Raw genomic sequence first — 5,276 nt, forward strand, 5'->3', positions numbered from 1 at the left:
AACCTGTTTGTCAAACTAACTGGGGAGGCCCTACGATCAGCCCCTCAGAAAGTTTTTCGCTGCCTGCCAGACTTTGGAATGATCTCCCACTCGACCACAGGTGAGGGGTCAACCTTAGTGCAGGCAGTACCCGGGGCGGCCACAACAGTTGACCGATCGGAGGACACGTGGGATGTGCTCGGCATCCCTCGCATCCCCGCGTCCGATCCCCCACAGTGACGCCCCTTGGCAGCAGCCTCAAGCTGTGGACAGAAGCCAAAGCAGCCTGGAGCTGTGAGCGAAGGGTCGCCAGCTCAGCTCGCATCTGTACACAACAATCACAGTTCCTGTCCATTACTGCACTCCTCCTATCTGAAGCTCGTAAAAGCATGTAACAAGCGAATGGTGTACTCGTCTTAGTAATAGCAGGAACCTAGCAGTGTGCTCTCGCTGATGGTCTAACTGACACTCGATAGCAGGAAAAGGGAGAGAAGGAAACGTAGTAGGTGAATATGGATTGGGGATAAGAAATGAAAGAGGAAGCAACCAGGTAGAATTTTGCACAGAGCATAACATAATGATTGCTAACATTTGGTTCAAGAATCATGAAAGAAGGTTGTATACATGGAAGAAGCCTGGAGATACTAGAAGGTATCAGATAGATTATATAATGGTAAGACAGGGATTCAAGAGCCAGGTTTTCAATTGTAAGACATTTCCAGGGGCATATGTGGACTCTGACCACAATCTATTGGTTATGAACTGTAGATTAAAAGTAAAGAAACTGCAAAAAGGTGGGAATTTAAGGAGATGGGACCTGGACAACCTGACTAAACCAGGGGTTGTACATAGTTTCAGGTAGAGCATAAGGAAACAATTGACAGGAATGGCGGAAAGAAATACAGTAGAAGAATAATGGGTAGCTTTGAGGGATGACGGGGTGAAGGCAGCAGAGGATCAAGTAGGTAAAAACACAAGGGCTAGTAGAAATCCTTGGGTAACAGAAGAAATATTGAATTTAACTGACGAAAAGAGAAAATATAAAAATGAAGTAAATGAAGCAGGTAAAAACGAATACAAACGTCTCAAAAATTAGATCGGCAGGAAGTGAAAAATGGCTAAGCAGGGATGGCTAGAAGACTAATGTAAGGATGTAGATGCGTATCTCACTAGGGGTAGATGGATACTGCCTATTAAAGAGACCTTTTTACTGCCTATTAAAAAGACCTTTGGAGGAAAGAGAACCACTTGCACGAATATCAAGAGCTCAGACTGAAACCCAGTTCTAAGCAAAGAAGGGAAAGCAGAAAGGTGGAAGAAATATATACAATGGCGATATACTTGAGGACAATATTATGGAAAAGGAAGAGGATGTACATGAAGATGAAATGGGAGATACGATACTGCGTGAAGAGTTTGACAGAGCACTGAAAGACCTAGTCGAAGCAAGGACCCAGGAGTAGACAACATTCCATTAGAACTACTGATAGCCTTGGGAGAGCCAGCCCTGACAAAACTCTACCATCTGGTGAGCAAGATGTATGAGACAGGCGAAATACCCTCAGACTTCGAGGAATATAATAATTCAAATCCCAAAGATAGCAGGTGTTTACAGATGTGAAAATTAACGAACTATCAATTTAATAAGTTAAAGCTGCAAAATTCTAACGCGAATTCCTTACAGACGAATGGAAGAACTGGTAGAACACGACCTTGGGGAAGATCAGTTTGGATTCTGTAGAAATATTGGAACACGTGAGGCAATACTTACCCTACGACTTATCTTAGTAAATAGATTAAGGAAAGGCAAACCTACGTCTCTAGCATTTGTAGATAGAGAAAGCTTTTGAAAATGTTGACTGGAATACTCTCTTTCAAATTCTGAAGGTGGCAGGGGTAAAATACAGGGAGCGCAATGCTATTTACAGTTTGTACAGAAACCAGATGGCAGTTATTAGTTGAGGGACATGAAAGGGAAGCAGTGGTTGGGAAGGGAGTGAGACAGGGTTGTAGCCTATCCCTGATGTTATTCAATCTGTATACTGAGCAAGAAGTAAAGGAAACAAAAGAAAAATTCGGAGTAGATATTAAAATCCATGGACAAGAAATAAAACCTTTGAGGTATTCCGATGATATTGTAATTCTGTCAGAGACAGCAAAGGACTTGGAAGAGCAGTTGAACGGAATGGACAGTGTCTTGAAAGGAGAATATAAGATGAACATCAAGAAGAGGAAAATGAGGATAATGGAATTAAGTCAGGTGATGCTGAGGGAATTACATTAGGAAATGAGACACTTAAAGTAGTAAAGGAGGTTTGCTATTTGGGAAGCAAAATAACTGATGATGGTCGAAGTAGAGAGGATATAAAATGTAGACTGGCAACGGCAAGGAAAGCGTTTCTGAAGAAGAGAAATTTGTTAACATCGAGTATAGATTTAAGTATCAGGAAGTCGTTTCTGAAAGTATTTGTATGGAGTGGAGCTATGTGGAAGTGAAACGTGGACGATAAACAGTTTGGACAAGAAGAGAATAGAAGCTTTCGAAATGTATTGCTACAGAAGAATACTGAAGATTAGATGGGCCGATCACATAACTAATGAGGAGGTAATGAATGGAATTGGGGTGAAGAGGAGTTTATGGGAAAGTTTGACTAGAAGAAGGGATTGGTTGGAAGGACTTGTTCTGAGGCATCAAGGAATCACAAATTTAGCATTGGAGGGCAGCGGGTGGGGTAAAAATCGTGGAGGGAGACCAAGAGATGAATACAGTAAGTAAATTCAGAAGGGTGTAGGTTGCAGTAGGTACTTGGAGATGAAGAAGCTTGCACAGGGTAGAGTAGCATAGGGGGCTGCATCAAACCAGTCTCAGGACTGAAGACCACAACAACAACAGTGTGTTCCAGGGCGCAGAAATCGTCTGCAGTGATGTTTCACATTGGGTTCACTTATGCTCATGCTGGAGATGCTGAACAGTGCTCCTTGCTGGATGACTGCAGAGATTTCACTCCAGAGTTGGTAGCTATCTCTCGCACTCTTGAGGATTCCGCTCCTGTACAGGCGAGTCCTTTCTCATTTATAGTGACTCCTTAAGCAGCCTACAAGCTATGAGCCAGTGCTTCCCTCCTATCCTTTGGTAATGATTATCCAGGAGACTGTGTATGCTTTCGAAAACTTTGGACCTTCAGTGGATTTCATCTGGACCGCAAGACATATCAGAAGCCCAGAAAATGAACTTGATAAACTGACTCTGGAGATATGAACACTAGAGACTGATCGGCCTCATGCCGTAAATTTTTGGGATCTGGAATATCGAGTGGCAAACGCTAAGTAGGCAAAATAAATTATGTGCTATAAAAGAGACAAGGAATGTGTGGAGGTCGTCTATGTGGACCACTCGTAGGGACTCTGTTGACCTTTGTGCTCTCTCCATTGGCCGTACTTGACTGACTTTCCGTCCACCCCTATGTCACTGCAGCTCTCGATTGACAGTAGCCCACACCTTTTTGGACTGACCCAATTTCGTCACCCTAAGATGGTGTTGTAACCTTCATACTGTGCAAGATGACAATGCCTCAACGGCTGATCTAGTTTTATGTTTTATTCGACAGGTGCCTTTTATCACTCAATCTGTCAGCATGTGACCTCCATTTTAACTCTTCCTCTGGTGCTGTCTGTCCAACTTCACTTTCTTCTTTTTACCATCTGTGTTTCTATTTCCTTGTGCTTTTAGGCTGTAGTTTTTAGTGTGCTGCAGTGTGGCTGGCTCAACCTTTTTTATTCTTGCAAACAACCAGCCCAGGCCATCCGATATATTACTTTAACACCTTTTGCCGCTTCTTTTCCTTTCAGTTAATGTTTTCAGTTTTGGCTTGCTCCTTTCATTTTTTCCTTCCGTGTGGTTACACAGTTCGTTTTACGCATTTTGTTCCTTTCGCCGATTTTAAGTCTTATGATCCATGTGGGGTCTGGTTTTCATCCGAGAGCCGTGTGACCTCGGGAAAAGGGGCTGATACCAAGCAGTTTAGTTGCTTTACCCCGCAAACCAACCGACGAATCAACTAGTTTCAATCAGAGTTGATCGTCTTCATATGTAGAAATAAAAGGAATTGAAATAGAAGTATCTGTTTCGCATCGCTTTACAATTAATAGAGAAGTATTAGATTAGAGGTAAGCATGTATCCATGTAAATGACTGCGTGTGAGGGCGCTAAACAGGAGGGTCATCTGTGTGTACCCACGTAGCTGTGTACAGCAGGTATTGTCTGCATGGAAATGCACACAATGGTAGTGTGATTTGCAACTGCGTACTGTGGGTTAAATGCATAACTGATGAAGCGATGGGTAGAGGGGGCATAGGAGAGTGGAAAGAGTGGGGGGAGGGGCATAGGTGTAGAGGAAGTAAGGTGGGGAGAGTGAGTATAATGGTGCCTCTGTACCTGCTCCCACCCTAATTTTCCCTCCGTCTCTTTGTACCCCCTCTCTTGCCTGCCTCAACCAGTTACCCATTATATACCACAGTCCACAATTGCAAACCACAGCATTCTGATGCATAGTTCAATACAAACAGCATTGATAAATGCATGTCTCTAATACTAGTCTATTTATTGTACGGTAGATACCTTTTTTTTTGTTTGGAAATGACGATAGTCAACTTTGATCGAAACTAATCAGGTGAATAGCCAGTCAGTTGCGGAACAGAGACGTTAAAAGGAAGATAAATTTCAAAACAGTTGAAGAACCTCTCGCAAGAATACGTCGGCGCGACAGAATATCATGGTATCGACGGAAACGTGCCAGTGAAAGTAAGGGGATTAAAACTGACCATTAAGTCATTTTACAGCTGTGACCGGATTTAGCCTCCTGACTGAAATCTGGCCACATAGGCTTGTATTAATTACAGTTCGATGGACTGTTTCTACACTGTCAGTGGCCTAACCAGGGTAGCCTGGCTCTAGGAGCCAGCTTTCGCTTTCTGCCATTCCTCACCCGCAACCCACCACCGTCTCTTGCCACCATTAAACCCAGTTTTTAATAATTAACCTAGCCTAGATAGTTTAGTCCTTCGGCACTGAGCTCAGCCGACTTTAAAATGCAGTCAACGTTTAATAATTTATTTTTTTTGCAATATAGAGTCTACCCGGTGCCCGCTCGATTAAGCGCTGGCCAATGGATCCAAAGGTCTGCGGTTAGATCTACAGACACTTTTCGGTTTTTTATCTGTCGCTGAACACCTGTTTCACGTCTGAAAATATTAATTAATTAATTAACTGCAATGAGGCTCTAAATCCCCGTTAATCT

This window comes from Schistocerca americana, chromosome 10 (genome assembly GCF_021461395.2).
Source record: "Schistocerca americana isolate TAMUIC-IGC-003095 chromosome 10, iqSchAmer2.1, whole genome shotgun sequence".
Classification (NCBI taxonomy): domain Eukaryota; kingdom Metazoa; phylum Arthropoda; class Insecta; order Orthoptera; family Acrididae; genus Schistocerca; species Schistocerca americana.